At 42.1% G+C, this 14938-nt stretch overlaps 1 protein-coding gene across 8 annotated transcripts in view; it reads right to left on the bottom strand.

Annotated features, from left to right (window-relative positions):
- Nckap5 (NCK associated protein 5) overlaps positions 1-14938 on the bottom strand; it is a 1008915-nt gene that overhangs the window by 636241 nt on the left and 357736 nt on the right. Inside the window, exon 1 of one of the 8 annotated variants that reach the window (XM_029563246.1) lies at positions 6726-6852. The exons of the other annotated variants lie outside the window; for them this stretch is intronic. The gene's annotated coding sequence lies outside the window, so the exon portion shown is untranslated. Of the gene's footprint in view, positions 1-6725; positions 6853-14938 lie in introns of those variants that run through there. 8 annotated transcript variants of the gene reach the window in all.

Below are 14938 nucleotides of genomic sequence, written 5' to 3'. Positions count from 1 at the left end.
GTTTTTTTTTTTTTTTTTTTTTGAGAAAGGGTCTCATATAGTCCAGGCTGGCCTTAAACATTTCATTATGTAGTAGAGGTTGACCTTGAATTCCTGATTTTCTATCCTCTATTTCCCAAAGTCTGACATTACAATGTGAGACCACATCGAGCTTCCATGAGACTAAATTTAGTTAAGAATCAGGAATCGCATGCTATATGGGAAAGGTAGCTATAGCCAGTTAATAGTGTCCTATACAAGAAAGCATCTTTATTCAGATGTATCATGTCTCCTGATTAAACAAACCATAGAACAGAAGCCAGTTGTTAGGAAGGAAAGATGAGTTTTAGCCATGAGGGGGCACTGCCTGGTGGTGAAGGTCACTTAGAAAACTGTAACATCATTTTGCCCAGTTATCTTCCAAAAGAGAGAAACACGAGGCTGGGGATGTGGCTCTGTGGATGGAGTGCTTTTCTAGCATGTATAATGTCCTGGTTTCAATTTTGACACCTCATAAGCACCCCTATAATCCCAATACTCTAGAGGTAGAAGCAGGACAGGAGACTCAGAAGTTCAAGGTCATCTTTAGCTACTTAGGGAGGAGTTTTCAGATTCACCCCTAGAATACATAAGACCCCCATCTCAACAACAACAACAACAACAAGAAGCAAGCAAGCAAGCAAACAAACAAAAAACCCAAAACCTTAAAAAGGAACACACGCATTCACGTTGCTGTAACCAAGCCTAGAACAGCAGCAAAGAGGAAAGATACTTGGACTGTCCATCTTCACCACAGGGCTCTCTTTCCATCAGACCCAAGGAGACACACTGTAGCAGGAATACCCAACACATCACATCCTGTCGCCTGCTGAGGCCCCACCATCTAGACAGCTCAGGAATTGCCAAATCAGATCACAGGGTCTTTTCAGGGAGCATTCCTGCTGAGAATCAGTCCCTTTCAAACTCCAGTGACACGTTTCTTCTGCTCTGTCAAGGATTTAAGCCAAAGAAGCTCACATTCTTCTTCTACCTCTCTGTAAGGAGTGAGTTTATGCCTCCCAGTTTACACCACAGGTTTCTAAAGTCAGAGCTAACAAACTCAGAAAGCTGCCTTGCCATGCCAGTCCTAAACAGGGGCAAGAAGACTTCTAAATTCCTAGTACACAGTGTCTGCAAGTTAAAATGTCTTACCTGCTGCTGGTAGAATTTGTGCCCATGTCTAGAAGCATCTGCTGAAATAGTCATTTAGCAAAGCAAGCCACCACACAATTCTATATCATTAAGCAGGTAGACAAATCCAGGTAGGTCTGGCTAAGACAGCTCTGACAGCATGGGCAGTGCAAATTGGACCTAATGCATTCATTCCTATCACCAGCTCTCTTACAAAATAAGTCCAGAGTTTCAGGGCCAAGATGCCAACCTTGCCAAAATCACCTTTTTCTGAAGGAAGCAAACATCAGAGTTCCTGCTGGGCACCCGGGCAAGCAATCAGCGTTCTCATTCACTGATAACATAACGAAACAAAGTGTCCTGAGAGTGCTCAACACTTTTCAAAATAAACGGCAGATTCAGCTTTGTGTCTGAGAGCTGAGTTGCTATGAAATAAATGAAGAAAGGGAAAAGACTGAACACATCTCAGGGCTGGGGAGATGGCTCAGTGGCTAAATATTTTCTGCACGAGTATGAGGACCATAGTTCAGAACCCCAAAATCTACAAAATGCAGTAATTCTTGCATTGAGCTGGCCTACAGCAGATGTTTGAAATGCATTCTTTTCTTCTTTTCCCATTTTCATGTATGCAAGTATGGTGTGCATGTATTTATATGCATTTTTCCATGTGTCTGTGTACATATGTGTGGGCACACAAGCTTGTGGAGGCTGAAGGTTGATGTCAGAAATCATTCTCAATTGATCTTCTACCTTATTCATTGAGGCAGGGTCTTTCATTCAAACCCAGAGCTCACAGATATGGCTAGCCCTGTCAGCCACCTTTCATCTGAGGATCCCCTGTCTTTACCTTCAAAGGCTAGAATTACAAGTAGGCCACCTTGCCCACCTGGCATTGTTTTACAAGGGTTCTGGGGATCTGAACTCTAGTCCTCATGCTTATGTGGAAAGTGCTTTAAGCACTTAGCCATCACCCAAACCACCAAGCTCAAGCCTTTTACTGATACAGCAACTCTCTCCCTCTCTCTTTATGTCCAAATCTGACTGAGGTGGGCCCCTGCTCTCTTCTCCCCCTAGATGATGTGTCCCAATTGTGCTGATCTCCATCACCCTGTCTTCCTTTAGACCTTTAACCAGCTCTACACTAAGGACTTGGTATCATATGTGATTATGTCCCCTTCTCCACACAAACTGTAAGCTCTCAGTACATCATATCTGAAAACTGTGTTGTGTGTGTATATGGTCATGGGTGTATATGGGAGTGCCTATGTGTACAGTTATGCATGCAAGAGTATCACAAAGGTAGAAACCAGTAGTGTTCTTGGATCCTGCTCCTCAGTTGCTCTCTACTTTGTTCTGTTTGGTTTTTAATCTTTTTAATTTATTCTTTGAGAATTTCAAACATGTGTACAATGTATTTTGATCATATCCAACCCCATAATCCCATGCCATGTCCCCCTCCCAGGTATGAATGTTAGGTGAGTAAACCAACTTCTTTCTAATTAGACTGCAACTCCACAGGAGAAAACTCATGCCTGGGACTGTAAATCTGGCAAACCAGTGGCTAGGGAGTTCACAGGCCCTAAGGGAGAACCTATTTCTATTTATTTTGCTAAACTGAAATAGTAGCTATCTTCTAACTACTTGTATCTATACTCATACATTGGAACAGCTCTCAGTCCCCAACAGAAATTTCTGGATGGATGCAGTAGATGCCTAAGTTCTGCCCTTGCAAAGGACCCAAGTTCAGGTCCCAGAACACACACAGGGCAGCTCACAACTACCTGTAACTCCAGCTCCAGGAGATCTGACACCTTTTGAGGCACCCAAATACACACAAACAGACAGAGAGAGACAGAGACAGACAGAGACAGAGACACAGACACAGAGACAGAGAGACAGCAAAAGAGAAAGAAGAGATACATGTAAATAAAAAGAAAAAAATCTCTAACTTCTTTATGATGGTGATCTTCTGTGGGGTGTTAGAGGAGTTTCAGAGATGGAGTTAATGTGGAAAGGACTATCTTATCCAGTATTAAGTGATACACAGAAACAGCAACAAAAAAGAAAAAAAAGCACCAAAGACCATATCCCAGGAATATTAGGTGATTTCCTTCTGTGTTAGGTATAATTCCAAGCCCTTAGTTTATGTTCCTTATTTTCTTTACATTTAGCATCTTATAAGTATACATAAATATATTTATATTTTATATAGGAGGAAGCCTTGCCCAAATCACATCAATAATAAGTGATATAAGGGTTAGGGATGTGGCTCAGTTGGTAGATTGTTTCTTGAGAAGGCACAAGGCCCTGGGTTCCATCCCCAGCACTGAAGGAAAACCACACAGGGTGGTGCATACCTAATATCCCAGCACAGGAGAGGTGGAAGAGGAGGATCAGAAGTTCAAAGTCATCCTAGGTTCCATAGAAAGTTCTAAGTCAGTCTTGGCTATTTTTTATTTTTTGGTTTTTGTTTGTTTGTTTGTTTTAGTATCTCCAATCTTCATCATACTACAGAGCCTCTAGCAATCAATTGTACTGCTGAAATTGCTTTCAATAAAACTTTGCAGAATGGCACACAAGATTAGCATGATATCCAAAATACTAATCAAAATTTGTAACTATCAACCAGCATTCTAGAAACTGGTTTTGGAGGAAAGTTGCAAAGGGTTTTCACAGTGAAGTCCCAGAAGGGTTGGCCTCTGTGTTCAAGGAGTACAGAGAAAGGACAAACTGCATGGTGGGCTTCTCTCTAGCCTCCTTATATATTATAAAAGAAGAGAAACTGCTATTTCCCTCATATGAGATATAACTGGGTTTTAGAGTAATGGGTAAAAATGATCAAAAGCTGGATTGTCTTCATTAAGGTTCAGACAAGGCACACAAATGCATGTTTTATGTCTAAGTAGAGAAAATTGCTCCATTGCTCAAATAAATAGATGCTAGAGATTTGTGGATAGCTCAAGAATGCTTTGTAGCTAAAGAAAGTAACATTGCTGCCTACTCATTTTGCCTAATTTTTGAGTTTCCCTACAACACTGTCCTAACACTTTCATCCAAATTTAAATCCTAGAGCATGAAGAGAGCCCAGAGCCTGGGTACAAGGGTCTCAGGATGGAGTCCTTCCTAGACAAACAGGGTACATGCCTTTAGCTGCTTTTCTTTAGCTGCGTCCCAGGAAATAAGCTCCATGAACATCTTCAGCTTTGTTTATTCTGTGCATTAAAGCCCCCTCAGTTGTTGCTTTAATTTCCAACATTCTCTTTCTTTTTGGTTAAGCAGGATTGATGGGCATTACTGGGCCTTTCAGAGGAATCCTTGCTATTTAAAATTCCTGCTGTTGGGATTAAAAAGATAATGCCTATGAAAGCCCTTTGTAAACTGTAAAGTCCTAATGAAATGGACTATGCTGTTATATTAACCATCAGAGTGCTAAGCACACCCCAGCTTTAAGAGTGACTTTAAAATCTATTTTGAACTCATCTTTTCTCCCTTCCCACCCCAGTGGCCCATTCTGATGCCCAAGTTATGGGGCTCTCCTGGAGGAAGTTTTGTTTGATACAAGTAAATAGAATGAATGACTCAAAAACATCACAAGGGTTTCCAAAGCATTTTGTGTGCAGGAAAAAAATAATAAAAGCTAAGTATGACTGTTTAGATGGTGAAAATATTCTGCCCAAAATAGTGGTGTGTTTAGAAGAAAAACTGCAGAACAAAATGTTCTGAGGACAGTCTCTGCGATAATGAAATCTTCCTTTGTCACACTTTGGAGAGAAGAAGGGGTGTAGACTGGGGCAGGGATTATACCAGTTGGGAAAGCCTGCATTGAGAGCTTAAAGGAGGCTGCTATACCGGATTGGAAGGGGTGTTGCGGCGGTTGAGGCTTAGAATGAAGGTCACAAACCACAGCATTATAAGTAGAGGTTGTCCTTTTTCCCTAAGGACACTTTCTAGGGGTGGAAATAACCACCTCCTATGTCTTAGAAGATAGGAGGCACAGAGCAGGAAAAAGAATTGACTAAAGAGGTCCTGGGGAGATGGCTCAGTGGGTAAATATAGCACCTGCCTTGAAAGTGTGAGAACCTCAGTACCCATCCTTAGAACGGGTGGGTAAACTAACATCCTACACCCCCAACCCCCCACCCACCTCCACCTCTGTTCCCCCATCCCAGCAATGGCTAAATGAGAAGCACAGAAAGGTGGATCCCTGGAAGCTCTTGGGCTAGCTAACCTGGCTTACACTGCAAAGTTCCAGGCCAATGAGTGACCCTGTCTCAAAGAATACTGTAGAGGGCCCCCCGAGGTTGTCCACTGACCCCCCACACCACTTTGTGCCTCATGTGCACCGCCCCCCCCCCCCCACACACACACACAGAAAGCCTAAAGAAGACATTGTGGGCATGACATTTCTTTCTGGAAAACTGTTTAATGAACATTTACAAGAATAGTTCTGGATACTAGAGGAGTGATCTCTTTTGGAGACAGGTTTAGGAGGAAATAGCAATGCAATTTTTTAAAGCAGCTGGCATCAGGCCCCTGCACAGGAGCCTCACTGACTTTATCCAACTCCCCAGAAGCCACACAGATGAAAAGTCCCGCTTGGTGGCTACCTGTATTTAACCAAGAATGAGGGTATGCTAATTGCCCCTTCTCTAAGGGTGCGGTGGGGCCTAGAGGAGGGTCTCCCTCCCAGGCGGTGTGCTCCGGGGCTGAGCTCTGCTCAGCTCCACTACAGAAACTTCCCGCCCATCAATCAGAATTAAGCTGCTTAGGAGGCGCCCGCAGTTGCCTGTAGCAACAGGGCACACGCGGGGTAGAGATGGGGCGGGGCCTGCCGTGGCAGCCAGGGCGGAGCCACCTGAGGGAGTGAGAGAGAGGCCCGCAGCCAGGCAGTGGAGGTCTGTGATGTCTGGAGAGAGAGGAGGGAGAGCCAGCATTGCCACTTAGGGTCCTTCATACCCTGCTGGGGCCAGGTCTAGCAGTGGCCCAGGACGCTGACTTTAATATCCATCCCTAACCACCCCCATCTACAACTGTCTGGTCACTGTGCTGGAGATCAAGCTACAAGCAGAGGATGGAGCCTTGGTACTTGCAAGGCCACCACACTCAAGCCCCAAGTCCTCTACACCCTTACCATTAGGAACAGTCCACCATGAAAGCAAGCGTGCACAGGGAACACTGAACACGTGTGCGTGTTTTCAAGTACGCTTCCAGCACAAAGCGAGGTCCCACAGGTGGAAAAGGAGGGTGCGCTGGGCTCGGGCAGCTTGGGAACCACGGTTGAGCATTAAAAATCCCCGCGCCATCCTGCCTCGATTGCCCTGACACAGACTTTCTGGGTAGAAAGACTTCAACCTGGAGCCACCTCCCTGAAATTACACCCCACTCCCATCCCTTTGGGATCCTGTAAGGGACACAGGGAGGGCGACAGTGTTATTTGCAACAGAGGGCAGAGGTGGACTAGGAAGCCAAGGTGGGACTCACTAAGCACAGGGATCCAGGGCATACCCAAGGGATGGAGGACAGGGAAGCCGCGCTGGGGACACGCCTGGGAGGGGCAGGGGCTGGCGTCCTCTTACCTGGCCTGAGGGGCAGCATTTTGCAGCGGGCCCAGGGCGCGGTGGGCGCTGCCCGCCTTGTGGGGGCGGACCCTGCAGTGCCGTCACTTGGGGGGCAGCAAGGCGCTGGCCTTGGAGCCCACAGTTGACAAACTTGCCATGTCAAGCCTGGGCCGCTGCGCGCGATCCGCAGCCGGGGCACCTCGGCTTTTGTTGTGTCGCACGCCGCCAGTCCCCTGCGTGCGCCAGGCTCCCGGTGTCCCAGCGCAGTCTGGGCTACAAGACCTTTCTCTCCTGCTCCGCCTGGGGACAGCAGAGCCACTTCCTGTGGAATCCCGCGCTAAAGGGATGCCCCAAGCGCCTGGTGGGGCAGCAGCAGGCAAACACTCCTAGGGTCCGCTCCGGCCCATGGGTTCCCACCCCTGCTCAGAATCTGCGCTGTCAAATCCAGCCCATCTGCTGCTATCACAATCAGTTTCAACCCAATGGTTCCGACAGTCTCTGCCTGGAGCTGGAATTGGGGACCCTCCTTGGGAGGAGCAGAGCGGGGGGATGCAATGGAAAGGGGTGATGGAGCCCCTGTGTGCCCAGAGAAGGGCCTGTGGGTTTCAATTTAAAAAAAAAAAAAAAAAGGAGTGGGGGTTCAGAAGAGGAAGCTGGGTTTTTATTTCCCAGTTTTCAATAAAAGAAAGAAAAAAATAGATCCATTCCATTGGGCCCTTGGCTCGCTGCACGCCCCTACCCCCAGCTCTGTCTGGGTGGAACGGATTTCTGCTAATGAGCTAAACAAACAGGTCCCTTAATTTTATCATGGAGCTGACCCAGAGGCTGGCACAGTTATCCCAAGTATTGCTAATTGGCAGGTAAGAGCCGGGACTAACAGCCATGTGTCTGGATTCAGAAGTCCTTCCCCAAGTCCATTTGGGAATAAAGCTTATTCAGGACAAGTGCTGTGTGTAATTGGCAAAGAAGCTCCCATCCTCTGCATCCTGTTGGCATTTCTGGAGATAAAAGCTAATCCACTAGGGTCAAGAAAATATTGAACTCAGTTTAGACCCATTTTATGTTAAAAGAATTCTCATAAATTTCCATTTTATCCTGAAAATGCTACTTTCCACAATATGCTGTTTTATTAGCAAATAATGACTTCTGAGATGGTAGTTTTCCCAACTCTAATAGTTTCTTCTGTGGATGAAATGGGGTATTCTTTACAATAATATACTTTGAATTATTTTAATATAACACTTTTGTGTAGCCACATAAATTTGTACTGGGTGATAGACACGTGACTTACCTCAAAAGTTATGTTTCTTTTCTTTTCAGTATAATAAAAAAATAACAGTATTCCCAGAGAGACATAAAAAATTCTTGAGGCATGAAAGGCTACAAGCAGAGGGATTATACCTCATTTTATATGTTTATTTCAAGTACTGGGAAACATTCAATTACCTCCAATGACAGTGTTTGTTGGGGGAATCATTTGATAGATAAAGAAATCACTAGAGGAAAAGTTGAAAAGCAAAGAAAGAGTAATAAGCCATTTATTCAGATAGATAGAAGGGATAGGGAAAATATACTTAACTGTGAAAATTCAATAGAGTTTTAAATTAGTGTTCAAGCAATTCTCTTGCTTGATGCTGTACTCAAAAAGAGTGCGTGTAAGCTACATTAAGTGCCCACTTATCTGGGCAGAGGCTGTGTCTTCCACTTATTTTATAGGCCGGTGATGCTTACCACAGCACTGTGCAACTCAGGGCCCTGAGAATACTGATGACTTGAAGTCTTGATTTTCAGGTCAGGACTCAAAACCATATACATCATTTCAAAGTAAAGTGGAGTTCAAGAGTGCCTTTTTTCCAACAAGTGGATATTCCAAGTGGAGGAGAAAGATTGGTTCTATTTTACAACATTTTTCCTAATAGTGAGTTGCTTTAATTTTAGTACTGATGTGCTTGATGTACATGCCTGCATGTGCATATAAGTGTGGGTGCAGCACATGTGAAAGTCAGAGATTCTTGGGTGTCACTCCCCGACTTCCATCTTGTTTGAAACAGGTTTCTTTATTGTTTGCCATTGTGTATGTGTGAGCCCCAGGGGACTCTCCTGACCCAGCCTCCACCTCACCATGCTTGCCTGGATCTAGGTGGGTTCTGGGGATCAGACCTCAGTCCTTCACATTTGCACAGCTATTGCTTTTCCCCTGCCCTTTCCTAATATTTTAAAGTTTAGAGAGTTTACCATTGTCAACTTGTTTGATGTATTTACCAGTATAAAATAAAGGGTTCTTTCTACCCAAATGAGTTGTGCTGTGATGGATTTAAGTAATTGTGGTCAGGTGACTGTTGCTATTCAAGGAAAGAGATGAAGTAGGAGACATGGGTGTCAAGAACTATCCTGAACTAGATATTTCTATACATTTTCTGTTTTCTACTTTTCTGTCTTGGAAGTTTCATCTTCCTCAGGGCTAAATAATAACTTAACCTGACTTTCCCACCTCCAATTTATTATATCCTTGTTTCTAACTTCAAAATAGATCTGTATTAAGTGATTGCTAAGTGTTGGTACTAGCATATGTTTGTAAAAGATCCAACAGTTCTGATCTATGGCACTTGGGAGGCAGAGACAGGAGGATCACTGAGTCTCACTGACAAGAACCTGAATCAGTGGGTTCCAGGTTCAGCCAGAGGCCTGTCTCATATAAAAAGAAGAACACTAGAGGAAGACCCGATATATGACCTCTGGTCCTCAAAGTACATACACATATGTACATGTGCACACATACACATGAACAGACATATACACAAATCCTGATTTTGCAGAGCTACATTCTGGAGAGGAAGATGGACATAAGGGAAAAATACAGACATTTAATCTCTGCTCAAAGATAATGCAAATTGTGGAGAAAGAAAATGCCGGGAGAGCTGGCAGAGCACAAGTTAACAGAGAGCAAGCCCCAGAGACTTCCCTGAGTGTGCTGAGCTGGAGCTGACGAGAGAGGAGGAGTTTTCACATGTATTGATGGTTTATTTGGAACAGCTTAGGAGAGTATCGCCACTGTGAACACTCAATGAGATAAGTGATGCCAACAACCCGTGAATACATGTGAAAGCCATTAAATAAAACTTTGATAGACTATTCAAACACCATTATCACCACCTGTTGTTTTTGTTACTTGCAAGGAAAAAGATTATACTATACGAGGCAGATCTCATCTGATTTGTTCTGTTCATATGATGCTGAGAGAGGAATGCAACATAAAACTTTCTAAAGTTTTTTGCAGTAGCTCATGTTTAAGGGCCTGTGAGATGGTTCAGTGTGTTAAAGTGCTTGCCATCAATCCTAATGACCAGAGTTCAACCTCTGGGACTCACATGGTGGAAGGACAGAACCAACTCTTGCAAGCTGCCCTCTAGTGCACACACATGTAGCCTGATATACAAGCATGCACACACACAAACAAACAATTGGTTTTATTTGTTTGTTTTGAGGCAGGATCTCATTATGTAGCCTAGCTGGTCTGGAATGCCCTATGAAGACCAAGCTGGACTGAAACTCAGCAATCAGCCTGGCTCTGCCTCCCAAGTGCTGGGACTAAAGGTGTGTGCTACCACATCCAGCCTTAAATACTTACTTAACCTGAATCTAAGCAGGCTTTTGCCCATTTTATTTTTCTTTCAGGAAACAAAGAACATGGAGAAACTGATAAAGGACAGTAGAAGGAAAGCAGGTGATATAAACAGGTTTCATAACAGCCCAGCACGCTTCAACTCAACATCTCTAGGTGGAAAAACAGAAGAACTGAAGGTCATTACGGGATGTGCTGTTCAATAAGGGATATGCAACTAAAGGGTTTGGGTCTTGGTACGAAAGAAACAGCTGAGAAATGCATTTTAGGAACAATTAGCAAAGTTTAAATAAGGCTGGGATTGTATGACCTGGGGAAGTTTTTATTTTATTAGGGGTAAAAATATTGTGGTTATCAACTTAGTAGCTCTTATCTTCTAAGGACACACGATAAAATTTTTATTTTTGGCAGAAGTGTAAGGGTGTATAATACTCACTTTGGAAAAATTTATGTGAAACAAAAACATTAACTTTTAGAATGTTTTCTTTTTAGAGTTTTGCCAGCATATAATAATGCCACATCTCTATCAGATATAGTATGATATTTCAACACATGTACAGCATGCACCAATTAAATCAATGTAATTCACAATAATCTATTAAATATTTATAAAGAGATCTTAAGATTTGTTTATGTTAGGTTGTGGGCAGATCTGTGTTGTTACTCTGACCTTTCAATTTCTCTATAAATTTAATTAGTTTATTAATAAGAACAGAAATATACTAATAAAGACATATGAATCAATAACTAATTATAAGAGAATCAAGAAACTTAATGTCTTAAAATATTAATTTTGGGATGGAATGAAAGTAGACATAGAGAAAAATGAGTCATTTTAATGTATAGTCTAGAAATTAAGCAAAATGAAAAATTGATGTCTAAAGCTTGCAACAAATTTGTAGAAAGAACAAAGACAAAAGAAAGATAAAATCAGAGTCTAACAAAGGGGAGCATAAGTCATTAATATAGGATCGATCAAACACTTCTGGTTAAATAAATTTTACTAATTGAAATCAATAGGCTCAGGAATTAAAAATGATTACAAAATTAAGGATATAACAGTTTTAAAAACACTAAAACTATTTCACAATTAACAACTGCCTGACGATAAATGTGAAAATACTTATTGACCAGTATCCTAATATGAAAACATAGTTAGACTCAGTTCATGAGCCACAGAATCTTGCAGGATAATATAGACTGAATTGCTAGTTGAAAATATAATTGCCCCTGAATAAGCATATTGTTTCCCCGATGAGTACATTCTCAAATTATTTATCTAGAATAACTCTAGAAACTGGGGGAAAATAGAGTAATGCACTACTCTTCAAAAATACCTTTAGGTGCAAGGCTAGAAAAAGCGGGAAAACTTTCTACTTTATTTTTTATATGTATGTGTGTGTACCTGCATGAGTTTATGTCCACCACAAGCATGCATGTGCCCTCAAAGGCCAGAAAGGGAATGAGATGCCCTGAAACACTAAGCTGCCATGTGGGTGCTGGAAACTGAACTTGGGTCTTCTGTTCTGAAAGAGCAATAAGCATTCTTAATCATCTCTCCAGACCCTCTACTTAGTTTTTATACATTGAATATACCTAACCATTTCACAAATAATCAAGAAAGAAAATTACAGACTGATACCAATGAAAATACTAAATACGTAAAACTGAAACAGTGTAATTACATTAAAACAATACTCCAATCAATTGGCATTTAGTCCAGAAGTACAAGTTTGGCTTGAATTAATTAACCCATTGATACAATATGTCATTTTGTTAAGTCTAAAGAAAAATTAAATTGCTCTTTGCCTTGACATGTAAAATGTTGGAGAAATTTTTACATGGGGGTGGGGTATGCGCTTGGCATGGCACACATGTAGATGTCAGAGGACAACTTATCTGTTCTCTCCTTCCACCACATGGGTTCCAGGACTTGAACTTAGGTCCCTGAACTTAGCTATAGGTGCCTTTGCCTGCTGAACTATCTTGTGGGCCTCATGTTGGAGAAAATTTAACATAGATGAAAATATAAGAATTGGTATATTTTTCCTCACATGATAACACACACACACAAACAAACACATATACATTCACATCCTAACACCAACATCTCACAGTAATAGAGGCATAACTGACACATTTAACCTAACATTTTTATCAGAACCAGAGTCAGGGAGTTTTGCTACATAAAGGCTGAAAGAATGAAAGAAAGATTAAAAACTATTTTTAGATGACATAATAGTATGCATGGATATATGACAGAAATCGATTATAAGATTAACTGTGAAATTCAGGATCAGTAAAATTTCAAACACAGAAGTCAACAATTTTACACTGATGCCAATAAAAAATGTGCAGGTTTGTATTTAGCAAACATCTGCATTATCAACAAAGAAAAGAAAATTTTTGAGGAAGATTAGAAATGAAAATACACAAGACCTAGGGGAAATGGTCAAATTCCTTTAAAAAGAATACTGACAGTTAGGACTAGACACACAATGTTACAATGATGTGTTGTTTTAACTCTATATGGGTGCTTAGACACATTCACACAGAATAAACTTGCCCTTGTTCCAGGTACTCCCTTTTATTATTATTTTAGAGCTTGCCTTATCTGTCTTGGATGTTAAATTCCATCCTACTTCATATCCGTCACTGGGCAGCTTCTGTACTGTGCTGTACAGTACATAGAAACACTGAACAAATGTATGTAGAACAGAAAATTATTAGGTCTGCACAACCGTTTTGTTAAATGAAATTTCACTTGAAAGGAAGCTCTCCTATAACTAATGCCACATGGCTTATTAATTTTAAATATGTCCTAGATGTCTGTCCAATGTAGTTTTATGTGGTTCTTGCTCTATTTCTGCTTTGTCACAGCTAGTCTTACACGTGGAAATTTGGTTTTGTCAATAACTAAAGGCCTGTGGCTGTGACTCAGCCTTCTGCCTTCAGTACAGCAGAGAGCAGGATCCCATTTTACCTCCCACATGCTGCTGCCGCACGGGGCAGGCCATTGGTCTATGATACATGATTTGAAAGAACTTTATAAATATAATATAGTTAGGTAGTTATTCTTCCTAGTCTGATGATCTTCCTGGGTCTTGGAAACAAAACAAACTCACACCCTGCCAGCAATCAACATTCCATTCTTAACTCTTAAATAGTAATATCCTTTCATTAATATAGTTATTGCAATCCCAACGTGTGTGTGTGTGTGCATGTGTGTATTGTAGATGTATAAGTCGGGGATGGGCGTGTGTGTGTGTGTGTGTGTGTATTGTAGATGTATAAGTCAGGGGATGTATGTGTGTGTGTGTGCATGTGTGTATTGTAGATGTAAAAGTCAGGGGATGTGTGTGTGCATGTGTGCATGTATGTATTGTAGATGTGTAAGTCAGGGGACGTGTGTGTGTGTGTGTGTGTGCATGTGTGTACTGTAGATGTGTAAGTCAGGGGATGTGTGTGTGTGCGTGTGTGCATGTGTGTATTGTAGACGTATAAGTCAGGGGATGGGTGTGTGTGTGTGTAGGTCAGAGTTCAACATCTTGTGTCTTCTTTGATTGTTCTCCACCTTATTTTTCTTGACAGCACTAACTGGACTCAGTAAGTTAAAAAAAAAAGAGGACCCAAAGTTGGGAGGGAGACCTGGGGGAGGGTCTCAGAGGAGTTGGAAAGGGGGAAGTACAGAGTTCATATGATCTAAATACATTGTATACATATACAAAATTATCAAAGAATAAATAAAAATACATTTAAGAGAATATTATGGGTAAAAAGAATCTTGACTTTGTATTAGTAATCCCAATTGCTTTATAGATGGAGAAACCAAAGCTACAGAGATGGAGGTCAGTAAAGTGCTTGCCAGCTAAGCATGAGGATGAGCATTTGATCTTCAGAACCCAAATAAAAAGCCAGGCATGGCAGTGAATGTGATAGCCCCATCACTGGGGAGACAGAGAAAGGGGGACCCCTGGAGCTCCTTGGCCAGACAGCCTAGCCTAATGAGCAAGCTCCAGGCCAATTGGAGGCTCTGTCTCAAAAATCAAGATAGAGTGCACCTGAGGAACCACACCTGAAGTTGTACCCTGACCTCCACATATATGTGCACCCAAGTGCACACACTCTCCACACCACCCCCACAAAAGATGGGAATGTTGGGCTTACATAAGAATAAGTAGAAACACAGAGAGATGAATTTGGAGAGAATGGAGTGTTGCAGGATGCTTCCTTGTCCACTTTGCTGTGCTAAAGTGCCTGTTCCAGGTGAGCAGGTCTGTCCCAGGCCTAAAGGTCTGTCCAAGACCTTGGCAAAGCAGCTCTAATTGATTCCTCAGAAAGACATGACAAGGAATCACATGTAAAATGTTTCCTCTCCCCGAGTTCAAAGTGAGTATGGTAGAGGTTGCAAAGCAATACCAGAAGGGTTGCTGTGGTTATGGTTAGCTGTTTTTTCATGAACTCCCCACTCTGTATCAGAGATTGCCACTTAAAAGTCAAACCTTGCCTATCTAAGGGACTGGAGATATAGCACAGTGGTTAAGAGGATTTCCTGCACTTGCAGTAGACCAGAGTTTGGTTCCCAGCATTCATATCAGGCAGCTCACAG

The sequence above is a fragment of the Nannospalax galili genome, unplaced genomic scaffold (assembly GCF_000622305.1).
Source record: "Nannospalax galili isolate Female #2095 unplaced genomic scaffold, S.galili_v1.0 scaffold995, whole genome shotgun sequence".
Taxonomy (NCBI): domain Eukaryota; kingdom Metazoa; phylum Chordata; class Mammalia; order Rodentia; family Spalacidae; genus Nannospalax; species Nannospalax galili.
Note: the sequence above shows the minus strand (reverse complement) of the source record. Positions and strands in the feature narration are given on the sequence as shown.